General features: G+C 46.1%; 1 protein-coding gene across 6 annotated transcripts in view; it reads left to right on the top strand.

The window, feature by feature from the left end:
* Nucleotides 1-27,539, top strand: part of LOC126349427 (mucin-12) — a 244,452-nt gene that overhangs the window by 98,566 nt on the left and 118,347 nt on the right. For all 6 annotated transcript variants that reach the window (XM_050002428.1, XM_050002433.1, XM_050002432.1 and 3 more), the window contains exon 3: nucleotides 12,789-12,852. The gene's annotated coding sequence lies outside the window, so the exon portion shown is untranslated. The remainder of the gene's footprint in view (nucleotides 1-12,788; nucleotides 12,853-27,539) is intronic.

Here is a 27,539-nt window from a genome sequence, read left to right as displayed (position 1 = left end):
ATCCCTTATCCCTCCCAGTTCGGTTCTTCATCTTTTCATTATACACTCGGTCTTCATGTAGTCTTCAGGACTACCTGCAACACCACAGTTTAAAAGTTTTTTGTTCCTCTCTTGTAATAGTCATCGTCCGAGTTAAAAGATGAGCATAATCTTTGCAACACGACAGCACAATTTCAGCCTTCTTCAAAAATTTACCGCTGAATAGTGAAAAGTGCTGTTACAATTTATTTGCTCCACGCTTCGTACGTAGCACGCGTGTTACTGCTTCTGCGTGTTCTCAACGTCCGTCTTTCAGACAATGGATGGAGAGGTCCGTCTCTGATGGGCGACCTAACGTAGCTTCCATCATGAGGGGATATTAGTATGGATAGCTCTGCCTCCAGATACCCACGCGGCAGTACGGCACAATCCCCGATGTACAAGCACAGTTTCCGTGTCTTCGGATCCGTCAACGCCTATTCCCTCGGAGCGAACACCCCGCATCGCGTGCGGGCGAGGCTATTTATAGCGGAGTCCCGTGCAGAAGGCAGGGGTGAGCCCCGTTTGGGACTGCCGCCTCCAGCCTCCAGTTTTTGCCCGCTGGCGACGGGCGTGGCTCGCATCAATCACGCGTCCGTCTCCAGCGGCGGCTCCAGACCAAAGACTTCCGGTGCGCCGGCCTTGGCGACGGACAGGACCCTACTGTCGCTGAGAAGGACTTTCCGTGTCTGCAGATGGCGTCCAGCCGACTCGTAGTCAGACCGCTGCCTCGTCAGCAGGATCCCGCACAGCTCGTTGCTCCTTGCCGCCTCCGGAAACCGGTTCCACGTAATCTGTTAACATCCAGACACTGCATGCCGGCTGCCACTTTCGGGCCATTAATTATCTTCCAAGACATATACTTCTGGACAGAAATCTCTTAGCAACCCTATCCTTTGTTAACATCCTCATATTGTACTCTTCCGTGAGCCTGTAATCAGTTTTCGTCTCACAGTCACTTTGCTCTGTTTTCAAATGACGGACATAAACTTTCGCTGCCTGAGCTAGTGTAGATAGAAACCTATGTTCCGTATGGATACCCAACGATGTTCAGATTGGACGCTGCAGGATTTGCGTTGCTAGTAATGTTACTGTCATGACTTGCCGTTGGGTGCCGATATCGATACCGCCACGTAGTGTTCAAACGCAAGCATCAGTGAGCATTTCGGTTCCGCACATACAACATGGGTCTGGACAAGGTGAGCAGGGCCTTACTCTTAAAGCCATTTTATCCAAACAACGGCAATAGTGCCGCTGCTCTTTGCGATCATCGACGCATTAAAGGCATACGGAGAGGTGCTCTTTTCGCACCGCGGTTGAAGAACATGATTCGTAAGTTAGAATTAAATGGCGATTTGGGGTTTGCTTGCAGGGACAGGCCGACAGCCAACTGCGCCACAAATTTTTGTCGGAGAAGTTACTGTTGCCATGGCTGAGAATTCTGAACGCAGTGTGCGATTTTCAAGAAGTATACGAATAGTCTCGCGGCAGCTAAACATTCCGTGGTCCACCGCTCGAAAAGTGCTCCGAACAGTCTTTAGTACGGTTCGAGACTATTGTGGATGTACACGGTCATCACATTGAGCAACGTTGGTAACCAGGAACGTAATGGCACGCAATTAACAAATGTTACCCTATCATGTGGAAATTCAGATAAGTTTCTTTCAATGGTTTATTCGTTATTTCTCTTCCGCATGTCTTTATTTGTTTTTTCATGGAGGCCGTCTCAGGTAGCAGAAGCTTAAACAACTACCCTGTATTTCCTTTCTCCTTTACACTTGTCTAGAAGCTCCTGTATTCTGTGTGCAATTAGAAAGATGACTGCATGGTTCGTTCTACGTGGAGAGAGGGAAGAGACAGTATTTTGCGGTGTCCCTCCCTGTCCCGCGTCGCACCCACCAGTCGTTGGCTACGCTGGGGAAGACCACACGGGGCCATTATTTCTGCTTCTCATTCTCCCTAAAAACTCTTGTACGCTCGGAAAACTATCCCTGTTACTTCTTGACGCACTGCTTCTATTTGCTTTAGGCCACCCATAGTGAAACCTACAGTACCTAAGTCACTCATCATACCTGAATTAACATTAGAATTTCCCCGTGCACTCCGAATCCCACGCCACGAGAGACGTAGTAGAATAAGACTATTGGCACTAGTGTCAAATATTATACTTGCCACCGCCTCTGTCACCGCGCATCAACGCACCACTCATCTTCTTACGTGTGCACCACCTCAGATGCCCGTTAAAATCCACAATGTTACTTTCAGCTTCGACTACCAGTGCTTCCTAAGGCCAAATGTAGATATCTTATCTGATTATCTACGAAATGTACCGTGCTCCACTTTGGCGACCACTAGAAACGTATGAGTGAACGACACTCAACAGCAAAGGATGACTGACCGAATGGAATAGATCGGGGAGACGTGGTCGGACGGGCAAGCTACAGCTGAAGTAGCCGTTTTAGGAACACGGCCTACAAGGCATCATGTGATTGTTGATGTGCAACAACATTTCATCATTTAAAGACATGCCATATAATCTTCCAAAAAGTGCAATTCAACACGTTCGCCAGTACTGTGACATTTGAGGAATTGTGGTGGGAGCATTACTGCGTAATCTCGAAGTTTGTAGCTATAAACCGACGCATAAGGCCCACGGAATACAACGAAGCAGCGAAGGATCGACAAGGTTGTAAGTGGCCATTGTATCAGGTTTCTTCAAAAGTTCTAAGTGCCTACCAACCTATTTACATGCAAGATATACAGTTCGTCTGTTTCTGCGTTCTATATTGACTGGTGTTCCGATACGAATGAGAAAGTTGGCAGGATTTCACGGTCCGATTGTGTTTCTGTAAGATCCTTCTGGCGTGGTATTTTTATACTCCCTTCTTCCATCGATCAACTGAAGCACTTCTTCAGTTATTCAATATTCCTTCGTAATTACTTACTTGTACCTATGTTTGTCCAACTTCTGTGATTGCTCTTTTTAGAGATGTCGATTCCTCTTCAACTGAATCGCTTACTGTGGTACTCATTATTCCAAAATCTGTTTCCCTAGAGAACATCAAACAAATCTCATCACTCCACGCTACTTCAGTATCCCACTTCTTTACACATTACTTCTTCGCGGTGCGTCTCTTAAACTTCGCCCTTGTCTCCATTATTACTAAATTGTGATTCGAATCTCTATCTGCTGCTGGGTACACCTTACAATCGAATATCTGATTTCGGAATCTATGTCTTCCGTTCATATAAATGAGCCTTTCCCAAGTATATCTCCTCCTCTCATAATTTTAAACAGGGTATTCGTTATTACTAGCTGAAATTTCGTACGGAACAAACATGTACATGAATGTACAAACACCTGAAGATGGGCGCAAGCCCGAAACCGGTCGTGTGACGAATAAACAACCTTTTATTGTGACTGGTAGCGGATATTTTTCTACAACCCCATAAAGGAACAGTCACGGAGTTCGACAGCATGCACTATGGATAAAATTCATACAACTGTAGCTGAGGAACAGAGCGTTGTCGCAGAGAACGTGAGAAGTTGGCCAGAGAGCAAACGATTTTGGAGATGGAGCGACTGCAGTTATACGGCAGCGATGAAACGCACTGAGATTCCATGTCCTGTCCACCGCGTGAACGTCGCACAGACGGCTATTACAGGTCTTGCTGACGTCATAGTCACGTGCTGCGCCGAAATATTCCAGTCGCCGAGGCTACAGGATCGCTATCTCGCTGGCGCGGCAGGTACTTCCAATTCAATTGCTCATCAGCGAACGCCACACAGGGAAGAGCCGGCTGACGTATAGCGGCGACTGTGCGGCAGCTATCACAACAAGTGGACGGCGTTACTTTTCTTTCCGCGTGCCCCTCTCGCCGGCGTCTGCGGACGGCGGCGCGCCGCTCTTATGGTCGAGATAATGGAGCCCGACATGACATACGCGCATGCATAAACATGAGCTATTAGCGCGGCCAACACGCTCGCGAGCACCACGTGTGCGGCGGAGCGCTCACCCGTTCTCCTTGAACCAATGCCGGCCGCCGCATCGGAAGGACCGCGTAAAAATAGACTCGCTGGCCGCGCCGCTACCGGCGTCGTCTCCCGGTTATGCAGCCACTGTCCACTCCACTTCGCCACCGCAGCTACACAGAGCTGGGTCCCCAGCCGAGAATGGACTGGTACTCGCGGCTCTCCAGGAAACTGCAAGACTGGAACTGGTTCTTTACGGAATGAGGTCGTGGAGGCGGGGCATTTTGTGGCACTAACACAGAAATTAATTACTTACGGAAGTGAGTCACGTTCCTGCCCGGCGTTGCAGTTACGCCGTATACAGCGTGTTATAAAAAGGTACGGTCAAACTTTCAGGAAACATTCCTCACACACAAAGAAAGAAAATATGTTATGTGGACATGTGTCCGGAACCGCTTAGTTTCCATGTTAGAGCTCATTTTATTGCTTCTCTTCAAATAACATTAATCATGGAATGGAAACACACAGCAACAGAACGTACCAGCGTGACTTCAAACACTTTGTTACAGGAAATGTTCAAAATGTCCTCCGCTAGCGAGGATACATGCATCCACCCTCCGTCGCATGGAATCCCTGACGCGCTGATGCAGCCCTGGAGAATGGCGTATTGTATCACAGCCGTCCACAATATGAGCACCAAGAGCCTCTACATTTGGTACCGGGGTTGCGTACACAAGAGCTTTTAAATGCCCCTATAAATGAAAGTCAAGAGGGTTGAAGTCAGGAGAACATGGAGGCCATGGAATCGGTCTGCCTCTACCAATCCATCGGTCACCGAATCTGTTGCTGAGAAGCGTACGAACACTTCGACTGAAATGTGCAGGAGCACCATCATGCATGCATCACATGTTGTGTAGTACTTGTAAAAGCACATGTTCTAGCAGCACAGGTAGAGTATCCCGTATGAAATCGTGATAACGTGCTCCATTGAGCGTAGGTGGAAGAACAAACTAAAATGAGCTCTAACATGGAAATGAAGCGTTTCCGGACACATGTCCACACAACATCTTTTCTTTATTTGTGTGTGAAGAATGTTTCCTGAAAGTTTGGCAGTACCTTTTTGTAACACCCTGTATACGGTTCAGGCAGGCAGTTTCACATCTTGCCCACGAAACTGGTTCGTACAAATCATCTACGTCTTTGTATGTTTAAATAAATACGTTTTGTAATGGAGACATAAACCTCCGAATACCATACTAACAAGGTGAATAACTGATTATATACCAAACGGTCAAAGAGTTTCGGTTAGAGAGCGTTGCTGCAGCGCATATACAACAAAGAGCGACTCCGATGCGCGTATGTAAGCACCGACACGTAGGCAAGAGGTGGTGTGGTATTTGAGTCTTTCCGACATGCGTGCGGTAAATGCGGAAACGTGAATTATGGCGATGTTATTACCAAAGGCGTCCAAACAGGACCAAGCGCTGTTATTCTTTTCTTTCTTGCCAAACGACAAACACCAATCGACATACATCGGGGAATGAACAATGCTGTCCGTAAGTTGTGTTCCAAAAATGAACAGCATAGAAACAGAATTGATGACCATCATTTTGCAGGATAATGCTCAAGCACGTACTGTGCAAGCTGTTACTTATATGTTAGACTGATGGGGTTGCTATGTGCTATACCACGTACTGCACTCCCCTGACTTACGCCCTCGTGAGTTCAACTCGATTTCTAAACTGAAGGAAACACTTAAAGTGCTACAAATTCGTCTGGTAATAGGCCGCGCGGCTCGAACTGTCAACACAACTGGCACTGCTAAGATTATCCTACGACTTCTACGTCGCTGGCAACGGGTTATACACAATGCTGGCGACTACGTTTGAAGGTCAGTAAAACTTTGAAACACGTATTTATTTTGTACTAGATATAAATAAATAGTTGCCAATATTAATCTCCACCCCACGTAGATACTATAACTAGATAGGAATCAAGAGACTCGAAACTTCGAGATTTTAAGTGTCACACATGGTAATCGATGAATTGGCAGATTAAGTAACGCTGAGTTCGCTAGTTTATAGACCTGGTGATACCATCGCTCTGTACCACGTCAGCTGTTACAAGTAATCCACTGAATGTATTATTAGATCCCAACCCTCCCGACAATGAAGTACCGTCGACCAGTTGCTCTTCAACCCGTTCACGCCAGCAAGTTGTGTTTCTCGCTGTGGAGCAGCGATCATAATCAAACGCCCTAGGTTACTGTTTTAATACACTGATTTTATTTTTAAAACAAAGAGAGCTCACATAAAAGTAGTGTTAAACCAATCAAAAATTGTGTGATATATCATTTGTTCAGAAATATCTCTTGGTGAATGGTCACACAGAATTGTATTCAGAGCTGTTCGTTGCGCCTGGCTGATAAGAAATATATCAAACTTTAATGTATTGCTGGTGACGTAATTAGCGGAACGCCGGCGGGAAAGCGTTAATGCGGAGTGAGGACAGTTAAGTGACACTGGAGTCATATTCGGCAGTAACAGGCTCTATACCACCGGCCGGAATCACAGATATAGGTTTGCCCAAAACTTCATATGCGAGTGCCATTATGCGCCCTTTATTCTTTAACAAAGCAACGGTCGATTCCTTACAGCACCCTTCTGCACCCGAGGTATTGCGCAACTGCGAATAACCCCAGTGGTGGCACGACTTAATGATGCAGCTTCCCTTCTTCATAAATCGGGTCTAAGTACTAAAGGAAGCGAGTACGAGCACGACCTGTTTTGATGCTTTACCATAATTACCAGCAGGGGCACTTCTCCAGATAACGACGAAAATAATCTGCAGAAGCAATTTAGGTTTTATTTTTGAGTATAAAGTGCGGTTTATTACAAGCGTTAACAGGTGAAGGGCGCGAAAAATAGTTAGCATTGTTTCATGCGTCATAAAAAGAATAGCAGAGGCCTGCCTTAGGCGATAAATATACTGCGTTCTCAAGTACCGAGTTTACTATGGGTACCGCTGTTTTTTTAAATATTTTTCGTAACTGGTTATTCAGCGTTAGCTACGTCTTAATGTGAAATAAAATACACTTAATGACAGTCTCAATGGCTGGCAAAATGATGTAATATGTGCCGGTGTGTCGCTCGCTTATTTTCTATTTCTCCCTCTGCAGGATGTATCGCAGGACGTACTGAAATACTAAAGGAAACCTCTTCTTCCCTGTTCAGAGCAGAGCATCTAGTGCACATCTGTGTCGTGTGCTTTTCCTATTTCTAGCCGTAGGGCGGTGGTCGCGTTCAGACGCTCTAGGTTTCTATTTTAATATACAGATATTTTATTTCGAAAGTCCATTATTTTAAAACAACGACAGATTTTACAGTGAATTAATCACAAATTATTTGATGTCTTGTTTGTTCTGAAAGCTCTCTAGTTGAAGCGTCACAGAGACTTGTATTTACAGTTGTTCGTTGCGCCTGGCTGATAGGTGATACATCATACTTTGTTGTACTGTTGGTAGCGCAGTCGATAGAGTCGAGAGTAAGCTACCGGAGGTGCAAATACTCCTGACTGTTTTGTATACGAAGAGGGTTCGAATTCGGCTGCTTCTGGGTCGAACATTGCAGCAAAAGTCTCCAGCGACCTCTGTTACGAAGGTAGCGAAATAGTCTATTCTTTCGTCATACTTTAGGGCTCAGGTTGCGTCACGTTACGATACTTCTTTACTGCACTGGTTTCTAAACGCTGTTGTTTCGTTCGCAAATTGTCCGACACAGGTGAAAAAGTACGATAATAGAACCAAAAGTTTCCCTTAAAAATGGGTCAAGAAATGAGCTGTTTGTAAGATAAAGTTTACATTTTAAAAAGATTTGCAGTGGCTAGGGCTATAGTTCGTTCTGAAGACAGTGTCGGTTTTTAACCATACATACATAATCACCTCGGGAATAGATCGTTTCCAAATGCACGTTTACTACAGAGGTTTTTCTATCATTACCTTGTACTCTCATCCCTGTCCGTTTTTGCTGTTAGTTACAGCTCGTCATGTACACCAGCAGGGGTCTTACACAGCAGGGCAGTATTCCAGCATAGGCGGTAAAAGTGTTTCCTGAGGCGTCATTTTTATGGACAGTTTCTCTGTGCTCTACCAATAAACCGGAGCAGATGGTTAGGTGTGTCTGGAACTGAATTTACTCGTACATTATCATCCCACTTCATATCAGTAGAATGTATGCTAGTAGAACGAGCGATGTGAAATTTATCAGCGGCTAGGTGATGTCGAAGCGGAAGTTGAGCGGAGTGGAGCGGGTGACGCCAAACGCGAGGGAGCGTCGCGCTGGGCCCCTAGGCGAGGGGAGGGGCCTGTGAGAGGCTGCGCCGCCCCCGCCCCTGTTCCAACAAGAGCCACGCGGGGGAGGCAGGAAGTCACTCCCCACGAGAGCCAAGAAATAATACAACAGTTGGCTCCCGTTCAAAGGCCGCCGGCGCCTTTGCTCTCGCTGCCGCAGCAGCGCCGCTCGAACCTGCGCCAGCACGGCCCAAATATTTGAAGGCGAGCGCGGCCCGCGTGTAGGCACACGGCCGGCTCCAGCCTGCCGGTGCATTCATTAGTGGGAGGCGTACTATGAGCCGGGCGTATGCATTCTCGGCCAGTTCTGGCACGTTTTTTGGCTCGCGCCGACATAAATATGCTGAACGCTGCAAGAGGAGAAATTTTCGTCTGTACAATATTGGGACTTACAAAATACTTGGCGTCCCTAATTACGCAGGGGAAAAGAGGTTGATAGACCAAGGTGTGAGACAATGGTGTATTTTATCGCATACACTTATTAGTATTTACAGAGACGATGCCATCCGAAAATAGAAAGGGCGCCAGCGTAGACCTATATAACCCCACGATCACCCCGACAACCCTGCTCGTTGAAGCGCTGCTCCCGGGTCAGGGAGGTGCGTTGGCCCCGAATCGAATCCGCACATAGAATTAACGATGAGGGTCGATGTACCAGGTGCCTTGTTGCGCTTTCTAAGCGATTCTCACTAGGTGAATGCCAGGCTGTACTCAATTCCCGCCTCAGTTACACGTTTCGCTGAGATTTCCGAACATTTTCATATGAACAGTACTACTCGCAGACAATTGGGGTATATATATATATATATATTCCGTTTGTCGGGTGAGAGGGGCCGTAGGAAGGCATCCTAAATTTGAATGGCCAGAATTTAATGTGAAATGCAGTCTCTCAAATACGTTTCCAATGTGTTGAACATTGCGCCAAATCGCTCGGACTCGTTGATTGAAACCGATCTTTTGTTCGTGTCACTCAGCAAACCATCACCAGCAGACAACTGACATTCACTGCTAGATAAAGGCCTCATCTAGTCTAAACTGTTTCACGGATTCTTCAACTATATGGTCCTGCCTACCTAGAAATGCCTTCCTTTCCCTTCCCCCTCACAAGAACCTCCCGCCCCCCTCCTCCCCCGCCTGCCGGTCGGAGGGGACCCATGACCTCGTACAGGAACTTACCAAATATTTCTAAATGTACACAGTAAGCGCAACGACATTCAAAGGGTGTCTGTGGAGAGGCCAGACTAACCACGGCTCCTGAAGATGGCCTTCAGCAGTTACAGGGGCAACAGTCTGGATGATTGGCTGATTTGGTCTTGTAACATCACGCAAGATGGCGTTGCTGAACTGCTGAAAGGTGAAACTGCAATCGCTATTTTTCAGAAGGGCAGGCAACTCTACGTTACGGTCAAATGCTGATTGGATCCTCTTACGTAAATTTTTCCATAAGTATAGTCTCACATTCGGATCTTCAGGCGGTGACTTCTCGGAAGGATGGTTCAAATGGCTCTGAGCACTATGGGACCTAACTTCTGAGGTCATCAGTCCCCTAGAACTTAGAACAACGTCAACATAACTAACCTAAGAACATCACACACATCCATACCCGAGGCAGGATTCGAACCTGCGACCGAAGAGGTCGCGCGGTTCCAGACTGTAGGGGTAGGGTGTAAAAGGGTTCAGGTGGCTGCATTTAGAAATGAAGGTGAAGAGACTGGATAGTCTAGCATGGAGAGCCACATCAAATCAATCTCCGGACCGAAGATCATCGATGAAGTCGTAGTTTCGGTCTTTTTTGCCTCTTAGCATTCAGTGAAGGACTTCCATCTACCAACCATTTACTGAGTACATGTCATGTCCATCTCCATTTCACTGCATCAGAATTACTATACCAGGACTTCCCCTCGTCGAATTATGTTTTCCTATCTCTGTTAGCAGTTCCCAATATAAAATATCCATGCTTAGTTTTTGAATGTTTTTCATAAACCAAAAATGGTCACACTAATTCTAAGCTTTTCTTTGCAGACAGACCCAAAGCTTTGTTTTGAAAAAATTGTTTAGTATACCGAAAGCATTCCATGTCATTTTTACTCTTCTGGTAACTTCCCAACGTCACCTTTAAGAAGTTAATTATACCATAACGTGGCCAAGTTTTAGCCCCCACCAGTGTGTTTCAAGAAACGATAACATAGCGACAGAAACATCGTCGGAACGGTTCTGTGACAAGTGATGATTGTCTGAGACGTGTGGACCAGCTGATCGCGACCCGACCTGTCACAGTTGTAGTAAGGGGCGGTGCTGCGCAGGACCAGATGGCAACAGTCCTATCGCGTTATCCCTAGCTAAGGCCAGGCCAGTTCTGGCGGCCGCTCCTTTGGGACGCCCCAGGTTGTGTTTACGGCAAGGCTGTCTCTAAATCAATCGCGCCGGGCTAATAGTTGTATTCTGTAAGGAAACGCCCCGTCACGACGGCAGGGATGGCCGGGGGCGGCCGAGCTGTTTACTGGAGGCCCATTGTGTTGCGAGAGGCGCAGGTATACGTCCAGGCGGCCACCCCGCCGCCTCCCGCCGGGCGGGACCGTGCGAAATTGCCAAGGCTGCAGGCCGTGTAGCCTCTGCTAAAATCTGCTTCACATTACTGCCCTCGCCGAAACCGTACGAAAGGCAGCGATTATGCAAATGTTTCATCTCTTCAGATATACCGTAACCAGTCACAGCTTTCTGAGGTGCGTGTCGAAAAGATGGTATCTTCTGTTAGACAGAAATTACTTTGCATACAGCTTATTATATCACTCAGTGTGTAGAGTTTCGTTAAAACTGCAAGGATGCTTACATTGCTGTCAGGAAATAGAAAATTTTTCCACGGTCTATCCGCGAACGAAACGGGAAGAACCAACAGTACACTGAGGTGACAAAAGTCATGGCATACCTCCTAAAATATATCATGTCGAACCGCCTTTTGCTCTGAGTAGTGCACGAAATCGAAGTGGAATGGACGCAATAAGTAGTGTAAGTTCACTGCAGAACCCGTGCTGCCTCTACAGCAGTCCAAAACTGCGAAAGCTGGTGCAGCGTTTTGTGCACGAACTGACCTCTCGATTATGTCGCATAAATTTTCTATGCGATTCATGTCGGGCGATGTGGGTACCAAATCATTCGCTAGAACCGTCTAGAATGTTCTTCAAACGATTTGCGCACAATTGCGGCCCGGTGACATGGTTCGGAACATGAACTCTATGAATGGTCACAAATGATCTCCAAGTAACCGAACATAACCATTTCCAGTCAATGATCGGTTCAGTTGGTCCAGAGGATCAAGTCCATTCTATGTAAACACAGCCCACACCACTATGGAGCCACTACCAGCTTGGACAGAGCCCTGTTGATAATTTGGGTTCACGCCTTTGAGGGGTCTGCGCCACACTCGAACCCAACCATCAGCTCTTACCAATGAAACCGGGACTCATCTCACCAGGCTACGCTTTCCCTGTTGTCAAGGTCTAACTGATATGGTCACGAGCCCAGGAGAGGCACTTCAGGCGATGTAGTGCTGTTAGCAAAGCACTTCGCGCCGGTCTTATGCTGCCATAGCCCACTAATGCCAAATTTCGCCATAGTGTCCAAACGGAAACGTTCTTCGTACGTTCCACGTTGATTTCTGCGGTTATCTCATACAGTGGTGCTTGTCTGTTAGAAGTACAATCTGCGAAAACGCCGCTGCTCTCGGTCGTTAAGTGACGACCATCGCTCACTGCGTTGTCCGTGGTGAGAGTATGGATCTCAGAAAATCGAATTCCTTCGCGATCCTTTTTTACACGAAGTTCCTCTGTACAAACCACTTCATCTAGCTACCGTCTTAAAAGCAGCCGCCTGTATTTTGATTTGGAACAGCCCAACAAAAAAGTTGGCATACAGAAGCAGCTTGTCGAAACAAATATAGAGATAATCGACACTCTGTGGTGAGGACATAAGTCCTCGAAACACGTCATTGGAAAAAATTATTATAAAAGTGACCGGTAGCTGAGGACGATCGTTGATCGCAATAAATTTTCTTGAGACCAGTATTTGTTCCATTTGATTTGACACGCGATGCATATTCTTGAACAACAGTACGTAAGAAGGTACTGGTAGTGCTAAACAAGTGGGTCGCAAGTTTAGATGCGAATGCTCCACTCAGCATTGTTACCAAAATAAATACAATGTTAATTAACAAAGACACACGTATCACTGCTTATCGTTCAACAACCATCCAAGGCCCAATGCATAACACACAATTTTGTTAAATTTTAACTACATTGCTGCTAAGTTCCATGTGTAACATGCACCTTAAAAGAAATCTGTATTCACTTATATAATTATATGTATATAATCTGCGTTTAAAAAGTAGACTATCTTTGCAACTACGATTAACATAACTTCACATTTATAAACAATTTTAATTCTCATTTGCAGTGGCTTCGACCCTTCTGTGGCCTTCCAAGACGATTTGAACAATACATCGCAGTTACTTCAGAAGGTAAGAAAACGTAATTACTGCAGTAGCGATTTTTTCTATTTCTTTTCTTTCATCTGACGAAAGATCTACTGCTTCACAGTGACCTAGCTAAGAGGTAAAAGGTACTACGGCTATGAATTTCTTACACTGTACATGTCGTGCGTCGTTATTTGCTTGATTCGCATTGTCTGTTACGAAAGGCAAAATTTTAATTTTTTAGGATTATTGTTACAATATTCAAGTTGCATATCGAAGCATGTACGACGAAGTGGCTGGACATGTTAATACATCTGTGTTCATTTGCGGCGCTACAATGTTGCTTCGTAATTGCATCTTTCTCATTATGTCCCAGAGCCTTCTGAAGTCCATTCCCCGTTGATACCACGAGCCATATATGCAACGAAATATCTTCATCCGTTGCTTCTCTCTCTCTCTCTCTCTCTCTCTCTCTCTCTCTCTCTCTCTCTCTCTCTCTAACCACACACACACACACACACACACACACACACACACACACACACAATCGCGACTGTGATATATCATCATAATTATTTATAGGCTGTATTTCCAGCTTGGTGAAATGATATGAAATCACTAAACATGGTGTCCACTCGCAACAGTACATAAACTGATCAATATCCAAACATTTTCGGTATTTATGCGGCAGTGTTTGCCTTTATATTTTGTGCAGTTGCTTCCTTTTAGAAAAAAGTCTCACAGCAGACAATAGTATCTCCACAGTCTTCGTTCCAATATGGTGTCAAAAATTCGGATTAAAGTCATGATTGTTTAAGTATTCTTGATTAAAAAATTACAAGCACTTTACACTGCAGCAAAATAGTTGTCCACATCAGGAGTGTATTCCATATTTTAGTGAGCGTTAGTAAGATTTATTGTATCGAACTGTTTTTATTTTTTTATCACAGACATGGCAAACTCGTTCGTTCAGGAGGGCGTGAAGCCGCCTTGAAACAGTACTCCCACTACTCAACAGTGCTAAGTAACTGCCTCCCGTCAGGTACGGGGAATAAATATCTCAGAACGACCCAGTTTTCTGCAATACTAACACACTGTCGTAGAAAACTGACGTCACAGATGTCACGCATCAATTTCAGTAAATACAGTGAAATATGAACGGGAGGGGGAGAGAGGGGAAAGAATAAGGGTTTAACGAGCCGGGTCGTTAGAGAAGGAGGACAAGCTCGAATTGGAGAAATTTAGGAAAGATTGTCGGCTTCGTGCATTCTAGGAACCATCTCGGCATTCGTTTTAGACGATTTAGGAAAAATCACGAAAAACCGAAATCTAGGCGAGCCGACGGGGATTCGAAGCACTGTCCCAGAGTTTCTTCACTGCATCGGGTCGTTCGCGAATGCAAAAAAAGAAAAGAAAAAAAATGGAGACAGCTGGTCATGGGCAATAAGTATGAAACACGCAGCAGAAGGCTGTCAGGTTCCCCGTAGGTGGTTGGCAGAGCCCGGCGCGCCACCGTTAGGTTACTGGGAAACGGCTGCGGGCGGCCGCGCACACGAAACAGCTCTGGCGTTGACCGCAGGAATGTCCTCCATCACCTGCCGCGCGCTGGACCGCTAGGCCCGCGCTATGTGGGCCACGCGTTGTCACGGCTACACTTGTCGCACGCTTAGCTTCCGCGGGCCTCGGGCAGCCCCAGCTCCACTAACCCGACCCGCGAAACACTGTACTGTACCTGCGGATGTTGGCTCACCGCACCGTTAGCCCACTCATCGTGCTGCTCTTCCGCTACGTCATGCCTCTCCACTGCTCGGACTGCATACATTAAAGTCATAGTCCTTTACGGCAAACTCATAACAGACTCCATGTTCTTCACAAGACCACAGTAGATTCAGTTCCCGTTCCTTCAAGAGATACCTCACTTCTAATGCGTCGTTTTCTTCATGTCCTATCAAAAAGAAAATTTGTCCAAATGGCTCTGAACACTATGGGGCTTAACTTCTGAGGTCATCGGTCCCATAGAACTTAGAACTACTTAAACCTAACTACCCTAAGGACATCACACACATCCATGCCCGAGGCAGGATTCGAACCTGCGACCGTAGCGGTCGCGCAGTTCCAGACTGTAGCGCCCAGAACCGCCAGGCCACTCGGGCAGGCCCATGTCCTATGCAGCGACAAGAAAATACCTGCGTGAGTGTTTGTCAGACGTCTGTACAATATAAATAACACGGGTAGTTATAAAGCTCTAATTATCGCCTCGAAGAAATAAAGTTACTTAATTAATTTTTTGTTTCTTTGCAGTTACATGTATACAAACCTGGTAAACATTTAAATCTCCACATCACAGAACTGTATCTGATCGGTAGTCGAGAGAAAAATTCGGCTTTGATTTGGTTCCTCTAGCAAAGTACTGTGATACTCTGGCGCCGGAATATCATTGTGTACCACGGATACACGCATGTACGTGCAAACGTGTCTAAATTGTTACCAGAAAGGCCACACCACGCTTTTATCAAAACGCTCAATCGATAAATGGCTACGGCATACCGTAGGCGATTGGATTATTATTAAGTCCATTTAGTTTAGAGGTGCAACCGGTTAAAGGACGATCCTGAAGCGAACAGTGTGATGAAATCTGTACCTTTATTGTATGCATGCTGCTAGAGAGTAAGCTCCATTGCGACGTGTAGTGTACTCCCAGAAAGTGCAGCTCGAGTGTGATACATATTCTTGTTACATCTTCACTATATTGCTATCCGTGAGCTGAGCTTCTCCCTCCACCCCGCAAAGTACCATTACACATTTCCTAATCCTGCAGACGTAACTTCCGCCTTTTGTTCAAAAATGGTTCAAATGGCTCTGAGCACTATGCGACTTAACTTCTGACTGTTATTGTTACTCTGTGATGTAATGGTTGGCACAAGACTGCCACGCGGAGCAACCCACGTGTAAAATCAAGAGTCAAGTTTTCTACTAATTATAGCGCACAACCTGTGAACCGAGCGTGTTTTGATGACAATTTGGTGCTAATGTTCCAACGGCATCTCGACAGTATGCGTTCATTCATTTCCACCGAGAGGTCTTCGGAAGCTTTGTTGGCGTTTGGAGCTTTGAGGCGGCGAGTTGTTGTAGAAGGCGAGCGGTGACAGGAAGGCGGTGGGCCAGTAGGCTGGTGGCTTTGTGAGCAGACGTCACCCGGCGGCGGCGGTCGTAAACGCGGCGGGCTCAGCGCAGCGCGGTCGCCGGCACGTCTGCCCGGCTTTGTGCCTTTGTGCGGCGCAGCCGGCGAAGCCTGCACTAGCGCCCGTCGCCGTGTTGACGCACGACCTGCCCCAAGCGCCACATACTCGCAGCCACATTGTCGTCGCCGCGGATTACCCGGTGCATACCTCCGGTTACCGGACATCCCGCTACTAGCCCGTGTTTACGCGACGCCCCTCCACGCTCTCGCGGTCCTCTCGTCTTCCCGGCGACGGCCGTTCCTCAAGTCGACAAAAGAGCACGCCATAAAAATCGGCGGCGGGTCGTAATGACACGAAGCGCGAGATTTATCGAGCCATATTTCCTCCGGAGCCGAGCGCCCGACAACATAGTCGAGACGGCGCGCGCCTTAACACTGTATTCGAGAAACTGTAATAAAAAGGTCTGCGACCTCGAGACTCGCTGTAACGACCGCGAGATATACAGTCGCGCATGTGTGCAAGGATGCATCCTGACAGGCACTGCATCTCTAGCGATGCGTAGAGATTTTCTTCTAGACGACGATGTTACTGGACAAGGAGTTCAGAGGAAGGACGAGGGAACGAGACGACCGAGAGCTGGTTCAGGAATCTTCCTAACATTCGACTGAAGAGCTTTTCTTTATGAAAAATCATTGACAACCTGAGAGATGTAGGCAGTGCTTGTTTTTTTTTTTAAAAAAAAAAAAGTTTGACGGTACTCCGACACTGGATATAATGCAGCGAAAATTACTTATAACTGAAGCATGGAATACCACTCGTCTGCTTTTAGCCATGACGTTATCATCATCATCATCATCATCATGGTAGCGGGACCGTAGAGGCACCAAATGCTTCCACGCTTCATTTCTTCAACTGTTCACCTCACAATTAAGAGATAGTGAAGGTATTTCCTTTCTAGTACTAACAGTATCCGCTCCAAAACACACTCGTTTGTAATTTCAAGCCGGCCGTTGTGGCAGAACAGTTCTAGGCGCTCCAGTCCGGAACCGCGCTGTTGCTACGGTCGCAGGCTCGAATCCAGCCTCGGGTATGGATGTGTGTGATGTCATTAGGTTAGTTAGGTTTATGTAATTTTAAGACTAGGGGACTGATGACCACAGATGTTAAGTCCCATAGTGCTTAGAGCCATTTGAACCATTTTTTTCCTCATTTCAAAAGTAATCGCCATCAATGTTAATAAATTCACCCACTGTGAGATAACCTGCACGAGTAAATATTTGCGGTGTCCTATGGAACGATGGTCGTGCCCAGCTGTGCAGCTTTTTCCTGGAAGCAAATCGAGGACCACGAAAGCCTTTCTTCAGGGCTACAGAAATATGGAAATGGCAGACCGAGATCGGGACTGTATGCACGATGTTTGAGAGCTTCCCGGCGAAACTTCTGCAGTGTATTCGAAACGACCTTGGCAACACGTGGGCCCACCTGGGTACAGTCATGGTTCCCTCCGCAACTGCAAACATTTTTCCATGAAGGGATGGATGGTCATGTCTCACTGTGGGATAAATGTGTTAACAGTTGCTTTAGAAATAATAAACAGTTAACTTACTTTCTTCCCGTCTGCCTTGTTTTCATTTGACTGCTCCTTTTACGTAGCACCTAGTTAACTGAACTCTGTATTATTCGCATCGCCAGTGGACAAAGTATCCAAAACCACTGTGATAACTGTACTCTGCGGGAAACATCACCAAATAAAATCATTTTTCAGGTGAGATCGTGATTTTGTATTGTGGTTTCCTAAGTACAGTTTAGAACACTAATTTTGCTGATATGAAAGTTTTCGGAGGAACTAGATTATCTCCAGATCTAAAATATGCAGAATTGGACAACAGAGTATGGAGAGTAGAAGTTTCGGCTGCCCATACTAACCGATGGTTATCTTCTTATACACATTTTAAATCTGAAGGCGTACTAGTTCATCTAAAACCGGACACACGACCAAAATACGTCATCTAGACTGTGCTTCGCTTAGAAAAGCTCCAATTTGCCTCTTTATCGTCCTGTGTGCTCGATCGAGAATTAAACCCTGAACCTGAACGGGTGTTATTGTCACCAATTAAGCTACCCGGGTACGACTCAGGACACAATTTCAGTTCACTTACTTTCCGAAGTTATGTTGGAAAGCGTCTGTGAAGTTTGGGTGTTGTGGCGAGGATGGTGGAGCGTGGCTGGAAGTCGTATCTAACGCAATTGGTAATAATATTTCTGGCAAAAGAACAACATTTTGGGCTCGAGTATCGATCCGGCACACTGTTTTAATTTGTCAGTAAAATTGTCAAACAATCCTGTTCAGTGGGTAACTGAGCACAGTTTCACACTGATGCTCTGGTGCCAGCAACAGTGTCCTCTGCGATCTGCGTGGCGATCCCTGACGTCGCAGCTCATCGGTCCAATTCTTCGCCGACTCTGGAGATTATTGGGCCGTTAGGTTTTCTGTTGACGTTAACGGGGACGGTGCGATTAAGGCCACAGGCGCTTTTGTGGAGCTACAGTCACGTCGGCGCAGACCCGTTGGCTTCTCAGCTCTGAGAGCCGCACAAAGGAGAGGGCCGGGCCGCAACGGACGGACGCTCGGCTACAGAAGCTGCCTGGCTGGGCCTTCTTCTGGACCACTCCGTCGCGTTTCTTCCGTCTCCAGGGGAAGGCTGCAGCCTCGGGACACGGTCTGCAGACCTTAACGCCCCTATAAGTCGGGCGTGCTCATTCTTGAATTATGACGGAATTTCAGCTAGAAGGGAATGCTACCCGCCCGCGAGTTTTTCCGTTACAGTTCATTTTTGTGCCTTAGCGAGGCATACAACTACCACTCAAGTTCAAACCGTGTGCCTAGCTCGACCTCCAACCCCCTTACTTGTGTAACCCGTACAGAAGGGAGGCGTTGTGGCAAGTTAAAGCTTCGAAGCGATGCGTGAAGTGTGGTCGAACAGCAAAGTTAATAACACACCATGCGCGTTGGGTCCTCCAAATTGGTGCTCAGTTTTATCACGTCGTATACAATAACATGGCCAGTATGTCTTTGGTAGATTAATACTCAGTGAACTGATTAAACCCACAGTGAAATCCCTTGACACATATCTGCATCGACTCAACACTCTACAAATCTCTTATGAATGTCAGAGTGTAGCTCCCATTGTACTACATGTTAAGGTTACTTCCAAGATCTACTCGCATATGAAGCGAGCAAAGAATGACTGCTGAACGACGTCCGTCAGCGTTATAATTGGTCTCGTCTTCTCGGTCCCCGTGTTAGTTCAAATGATTCAAATGGCTCTGAACACTATGGGACTTAACATCTGAGGTCCCCTAGAACTTAGAACTACTTAAACCTAAATAACCTGAGGACATCACACACATCCATGCCCGAGGCAGGATTCGAACAGTAGCGGTCGCGCGGTTCCAGACTGAAGCGCCTAGAACCGCTCGGCCACAGCGGCCGCCCCCCCCCCCCCCGTGTTAGTGTATTCCTATAATCAGTAGCATTTCATAGGATAGTTGACCTCCATGAACAGGGGTCGTCTGCCAGGTCCGGTTTGAGAGTCATTTCACTGGCGCTCTTTCACGGTTCAAACGAATCTCTGACCATTCGTGGTGCTCTTCTCTGCATACGTCCAGTAGCCCCTCTTTGTATACGTTTCAAACGCCCGCTTTATATAAAAGAAGCAACACTGGTCTATACTCCTCATCAGACATCTTGTAAGTAAGCTGTTTACGTTTTCTTATTGGTAACGCCACGTAGCGCTCTGTAAGAAAATCACTGGCTGTGCTGTGTGCAGTCTGTGGCTGGTTTGCATTGTTGTCTGCCATTGTAGTGTTGAGCTGCGGCAGCTGGATGCTAACAGCGCGTAGCGTTGCGCAGTTGGAGGTGAGCCGCCAGCAGTGGTGGACGTGGGGAGAGAGATGGCGGAGTTTTGAAATTTGTAAGAATTGGTGTCATGAACTGCTATATATATTATGACTAGTGAGGTAAATACATTGTTTGTTCTCTATTAAAATCTTTCATTTGCTAACTATGCCTATCAGTAGTTAGTGACTTCCGTAGTTTGAATCTTTTAGTTAGCTGGCAGTAGTGGCGCTCGCTGTATTGCAGTAGTTCGAGTAACGAAGATTTTTGTGAGGTAAGTGACTTGTGAAACATATAGATTAATGTTAGTCAGGGCCATTCTTTCGTAGGAATTTTTGGAAGTCAGATTGCGTTGCGCTAAAGATATTGTGTGTCAGTTTAAGCACATTCGTGTATAATTGTTCAAAGAGGACGTTTCACATAGACCAGTCGTGTACAATTTTTCTAAGGGGACGTTTCAATCTATGCTATGATTAATTTTAGCTCGCTTTCTAAAGGTCCATATACCAATTACTGTGAAGCAATTGCAGCAGACACCTCCTGGCCGATCAAAACTGGGTGCCAGAACCTACTAGAGCCTAGCACTTCTGCGTTTCGCAGGTAATTGCTTTACCGCCCTTTCCTTCCAGAAATTGACACAAATGTTCACCTGCATACATTTCGGGACTTGCATTCGTGACACAAATGAGTGGTAACCACGCGAGGTATACAGGAAGTTTGGAAGTCTGTGAGGTTTGGAAGGTGAGAGAGAGGTACCGATACAGGCGGAATTGAGGCTTTGAGAGAGGGTTGTCAGACGTGTTCGGATAGTTAAGTCGTCAGAGCATGAAAAGCTCCGGGTTCGAGTCTCTTTTTTATAATCTGCCAGGAAGTGGCATATCAGCGCACAGTCCGCTCTAGGATGAAAATTCGTGGGGGACGTTCCATTGTCCATGCCGATTTCTGGTGTTTTCTCACCCGTATAGACAAGATGGACACTCAGATTACGACGTAAGTGTCTACGGACGTGTAAACACCCAAAACCGGCAGCGGGTAATGGAACAAATTTGATAACATCAATAGCGACTGGTTGTTGCAGTTCCTATCAGAGTAACATTCAGCATTTAAGGTGTTACTTAAATCATAAAACCATACCTAAATAACAATGTAAGTATATTATCTTAGAACGTTTTGAAAGATAAAATACGTTCTGGACTGGACTTCGAATTTTGGACGTTCGCCTTTACATCAGCAAGTTCCGGAACGGGAAGCAGTCCACTGCATAGTGAATGATTGCATCTCTATTCTTTATCTCTGAGTTAACCCTGGGAGGATCACTCGTAGCGTGACTGCCCAAATAACTGAAACGTCATTGGAATGTGAGCCAAAACTTATTCCATGTGTTGGGTAGGCCTACGAATTAGATGATCAATCGTTCAGTGTAACACACATCGTGCACCACTCTAGCAGCGTTCCAGACCGACCATTTATTAAAACAATAAAAGAGAATAGACGATGACTGGTTGTTCCGCCAATCATTTTTTAGATTGAGTGATTGCTCTGTGTGAAATGGATCGTAGGGCGGTGATCCACTACAAGTAATGATTAGATTAGATAGGAGAAACTTATACAAAGAATTGTCTATTTGTTAATCCTCACTATGACGTTTTTGGCGGGGCGGTTCGTCCGCCACCTCCCTGCTCCTAGAGCCGCGGCGAACAAAGGCTGCATTCTACTTGCAGTCAGGCTAATGGCCGGTCACGGACTTGCATCACAGACTTTAAAAGACGCGTTTCGGTACCACGCATTTTCAGATCTGTAAGTAAAAAGGATATATAAGGAACAATTTCCATAAGCTAATTTACGACCATGTTACCAGGAAACTTCGCAGTTCTATATACGAGGGCGTGTTGAAAAGTTAAAAAAAAAAAAGTGCGTGGGAAACAGCGCGCTGTAATCTAGTTTCGATTTCGAATAGTTGGTCCACACACGGAGTGCCGTCTCCTGCACATGATAATGCCTAGCCACACACAAGCTCTGCGACATGTGTAGCAATCCGACGCCTTGGGTTCACTGTCGCCGATCATGCTCCATGCAATCCCGACTTGGCCCCATACTATTTTCATCTGTTTCCAAAACTTAAAGAACACTTTCGAGGACTTCACTTTGGTAGTGATGAAGCGGTGCAAGTAGAAGTCAGACTGTGACGCCGTCAGCAAACTCAAATATTGTACAGTGACGGTACACATTGGTCTCTCGTTGGGAGAAATGTGTTCGTCGCCTGGGCGACTATGTTAAGAAATAAATACGTAGACGTGAAGAATAAAGATGTAAATTGTTAACAACGTTAGTTTTATTTTAAAGAAGGACTTATAACAAATTCGGTGGCAGTAATTTTCAGCATGCCCTCGTATATACCAAAGAAAACAAAGATGGGTACGATGATTTATTGGCACCTATCGCTTGGCCTTGGGAGGGCCAGTCCTGACAAAACTCTTGCCATCTGGTCAGCAAAATGTATGAGACAGGTGAAATACCCTCAGACTTCAAGAAGAATATAATAATTCCAATCCCAAAGAAAGCGGGTGTTGACAGATGTGAAAATTACCGAACTACAAGTTTAATAAGCCTTTACAGACGAATGGAAAAACTGGTAGAAGCCGACCTCGGGAAAGATCAGTTTGGATTGCGTAGAAATGTTGGAACACGTGAGGCAATACTGACACTACGACTTATCTTAGAAGCTAGATTAAGAAGAAGCAAACCTACGTTTCTAGCATTTGTAGACTTAGAGAAAGCTTTCGACAATGTTGACTGGAATACTCTCTTTCAAATTATGAAGGTGGCAGGGGTAAAATAGAGGGAGCGAAAGGCTATTTACAAATGGTTCAAAAGGCTCTGAGCACTACGGGACTTAACATCTGTGGTCATCAGTCCCCTAGAACTTAGAACTACTTAAACCTAACTAACCTATGGACATCACACACATCCATGTCCGAGGCAGGATTCGAACCTGCGACCGTAGCAGTCGCGCGGCTCCGGACTGAGCGCCTAGAACCGCTAGACCATCGCGGCCGGCGGCTATTTACAATTTGTACAGAAACCAGATGGCAGTTATAAGAGTCGAGGAACGTGAAAGGGAAGCAGTGGTTGGAAGGAAGTGAGACAGGGTTGTAGCCTCTCCCCGATGTTATTCAATCTGTAGCAGTGAAGGAAGCAAAAGAAAAATTCGGAGTATGTATTAAAATCCATGGAGAAGAAATAAAAACTTTGAGGTTCGCCGATGATATTGTACGTAATTCTGTCAGAGACATCAAAGGACTTGGAAGAGCAGTTGAACGGAATGGACAGTGTCTTGAAAGGAGGATATAAGATGAACATCAACAAAAGCAAAACGAGGATAATGGAATATAGTCGAATCAAGTTGGGTGATGCTGAGTGAATTAGATTAAGAAATGAGACACTTAAAGCAGTAAAGGAGTTTTGCTATTTGGGGAGCAAAATAACTGATGATGGTCGAAGTAGAGAGGGTATAAAATGTAGACTGGCAATGGCAAGGAAATCGTTTCTGAAGAAGAGAAATTTGTTAACATCGAATATAGATTTATGTATCAGGAAGTTGTTTCTGAAAGTATTTGTTTGGAGTGTAGCCATGTATGGAAGTGAAACATGGACGATAACTAGTTTGGACAAGAAGAGAATAGAAGCTTTCGAAATGTGGTGCTACAGAAGAATGCTGAAGATTTGATGGGTAGATCACATAACTAATGAGGAGGTATTGAATAGGATTGGGGAGAAGAGAAGTTTGTGGCACAACTCGACCAGAAGAAGGGATAGGTTGGTAGGACATGTTCTGAGGCACCAAGGGATCACCAATTTAGTATTGAGGGGCAGCGTGGAGGGTAAAAATCGTAGAGGGAGACCAAGAGATGGTACACTGAGCAGATTCAGAACGTTGTAGGCTGCAGTAGGTACTGGGAGATGAAGAAGCTTGCACAGGATAGAGTAGCATGGAGAGCTGCATCAATGCAGTCTCAGCACTGAAGACCACAACAACAACAACAACAACAACAACACCGCTATTTGTTGACTTGCTCTGTGTGCTCCAGAACTGAAAGCATGGAAGAAGCTCGACGATCACAGTAAAATGTCAGCACTTTGTTTGGTGAGCTGGTAGTACTTCGTTTCGCCAGGCTGTGATTAATCCGTTTGAAGCAGGCCGTAGTGGCAAGTAAGGTGTGAGCTTCGAGGCTCTGCCAGGGGTTGCAGAGCGAGTCGTGCGGCGTGCGCGGCTGTACCAGGCGAGCCCCTGACCCTGAGGACGAGCGTGAACTTGGCCGCCACGGCACGTCACTTTCTCCCTGGCCGCGCCGCGCCGCACTGCTCCGGCGTGACGTCACAGGCGCGACCGGGCAGCACGCGATCGCCAATCGGCGTGCTTGTCCTCCGAGGAGACGGCTGCCACTTCAGGCGCAGCGATCTCTATTTCCTCCGCACCTGTGACCTGAAAAACGCTACATATCACGAGGTCGCCAGATGTACCGCCTGCAAGGGACAGCCCGCATCTCGTGGTCGTGCGGTAGCGTTCTCGCTCCCCACGCCCGGGTTCCCGGGTTCGATTCCCGGCGGGGTCAGAGATTTTCTCTGCCTCGTGATGGCTGGGTGTTGTGTGCTGTCCTTAGGTTAGTTAGGTTTAAGTAGTTCTAAGTTCTAGGGGACTGATGACCTGAGATGTTGTTAAATCCCATAGTGCTCAGAGCCATTTTTTTGCAAGGGACAGCTCACTTTATCTCCACACATTTACTTAGTCCGGGACTACGCGACGACCGAGCATTGCGGGCCTGGACAGCATGCTAGTGTGATCGCATCCCTGTGTCTCTGCCCTGTCTCTTCACAGCGTTCCTAGTGAGATGACACAGGAGTCGGCACACTGGACTCAAATTCTGGAGAACTACGGTTGAAATCCCCATCCGACCATCCAGATGTGGGCGTTTCGTCCGGCTTATCCTGAGTTTCTATCGTGATATTTGCTTGTATTTCTGGAATGCTGATGCTCGGTTCAGTACTGGAAAATCTGTTCCAAGTACCTAGGCAGGATTCGAACATGGAACCTTGCCTTTCCGGGGCAACACTCTTTTCTGTGGATTGTCCGTGTAAGACTCGCGAACTGTGCCCACAGCTTTAATTCTGTTAGCATGCGTTTCCTACTTTCCAAATTTCACATAAATTTTCGCGCAAAGTCGAGGAACCGTCATTACTGGAAGAGTATCGTTGAAAACTGGATTGGTCATAGCCTAGGAGAATGGTTCAAAATGGTTCAAATGGCTCTGAGCACTATGCGACTTAACTTCTGAGGTCACCAGTCACCTAGAACTTATAACTAATTAAACCTAACTAACCTAAGGACACCACACACATCCTTGCCCGAGGCGCCTAGAGCCGCATGGTCACTCCGGCCGGCTAGGAGAATGGTTCCATAAAGAGAACTTCACTCTGCGGGTAAGTGTTTGCACTATTTCGAAATTAAGAGGAAGATATAAACTGTATGCGTCAGGTAACGCCCGTCGGTAAAAGCACTTCCCGTCAGTGGCAAGGTTCCGGGTTCGATGCTAGGTCCGGCACACGGTTATGAATTGCCGAGAAGTTTCATCTTGGTATTATTTGGACGCAAGGAACACAAACTAGAAGAACAAAGAATAAATAGTACCCTTTTTTCTCCCTTAAACATACTGAAATTTACATATGTTACAGCGGATGTGTTTCATTTTTATTGGCAAAGCACCAGCTGCGGTGGTTTATGTTTATTACTCCTCATTTACATAGAAGCCGGCGGTCTTTTCCCTCGCTGCTAACAGTATTATAATGGGAAAGGTTGGTTTCACTTACACCCTCATTTCTTTCGGCGTCTATGAACTTGCTTTTCCTTTTGTTGTATTTGCCTTATTTGCAGTTCAAAGTTCTCTCTCCCTCTCTCTCTCTCTCTCTCTCTCTCTCTCTCTCTCTCTCTCTCTCTCTCTTCTCTCTCTCTCTCCCTCTCTAGAAACTGAAGGCAAATTGCATTAATTTTCAGTATGATATATTGCAAACGACGCACAATGACAATGAATATGTATGAGCACAGCGTATTTCAAAAAGGTAATGCCCTGGCTTCGAACCGGGGAGCCCTGGAGAACAAAGCAGACTCGTTGCTCCTAGGAGAGAGAGAGAGAGAGGGCGAGAGAGACAGACTCGTGGCTGAAGGGGAGCCTTAAAGTGGCGCACAAGGACGACGGGAGGGAGATGGCCAATTAACATGTGTTCACCGTTTCGCCTGCTTCTTTTTTCCTTGCCCTGGGCTGTAGAGGAGCCATTGTGTGCGGCACATGATGTCCCTCGGAAGATGACTCAGATGGAGGAGGACGAGTGGCGCCTTATCGGAGCATCTGCGCCGGTAACAGCCCGTCCTCGCTCCAGGGCGCTTTACGTAACCCGTGCAACTGCACCTCCACTCTTACCGCAGCTCCATGTAGTTCCGCAGAATAGTGCCGTCACTAGGATCGAACCCCCTGAGATTTGTTCTCAGATGGCAGCGTGAAGCAGTCTTTTTCACTTTCTGTTAAGTAAAAATAAGCGAGACAGCCGTGCTAATACAATACTTTCGATTTGCCACTCTCTGGCTTACGTATAATTGATATTATCTATTTACTCAAGCACTTTATCAGTTGTCTCCACGAGGCTGAAAGGATCCAGGAACCCAGGACAGATCTGACAGAAGCCAGCGCCTCTAAATACATCATGGTGCCAATTATATAGCACATTTTTGTTGCAGTTTATTGCACCACTTTCACCAAAGAAAAAGAGTACCTACTAAAATTTAATTATTCCTAAAAAAAACGGGAGCGTTAAAGTATGAGCAATTTGCCCTCATAGCAGTAATCAAGGTTGCTGTACCTTGACCAAGGGAAGAGTACGTTTCTCTTGCTGACGTACAATGCACTTGGATGTCTGATCAAAGACTTATTCCTGGTATTGCTACCAACTGGAAATAGTATGGTTCTCTTCCATGAATCAGAAGCGAGGTAGAAAATCGAAAACAGGAATTTATTTTAACGTCAAGGTCTGCTACGTTTTATACGAATCACACATCCATTCCAATACGGTAACAAATAAAGTAAAATATGTAACCAAAAACTTTACATCGAACATCACAAGGAAGGTTGTAGGTAATTTTCTCGCCAACAGAGAGGTGATCATCGATGAAATCAGACACGGTAAAAATAGAGCCAGAACTCCGGTGGTCTTCTCAAACACTATTCACCTCAAGGTACTAAAGAAATCCGCAGGCAAGAGACTATAAACCCAGATTTTCAGTCGGGGATTCGAACCCTGTTCCTTCGGACAGCGAATCCAATTTCGTTACACAACCTCACCTCGCTCGGTCGAAAGAGAAAAAGCAGAGCTAAATGTTCCCAGCCGATGCGGGATTTTATGCACGTCTTCGCGTATTTATTTCTGTAATCAAGGTATCTCATTTATTTATGCTCATCTTTGACGTAGTGAGAACATTAACAGTTATTCTGTATTCTCAAGTACGATGGAAGTTCAAAACGTAATGCCACCTGTATCGTCAAAAATTGAATGATGAACATATAAAGCGTAATTATTAGATGTAATCGCCTGAACTGTCCCCTTGA

Source organism: Schistocerca gregaria, chromosome 1, assembly GCF_023897955.1.
Source record: "Schistocerca gregaria isolate iqSchGreg1 chromosome 1, iqSchGreg1.2, whole genome shotgun sequence".
In the NCBI taxonomy this organism is placed as follows: domain Eukaryota; kingdom Metazoa; phylum Arthropoda; class Insecta; order Orthoptera; family Acrididae; genus Schistocerca; species Schistocerca gregaria.
This window is presented reverse-complemented; position numbering and strand designations above follow the sequence as displayed.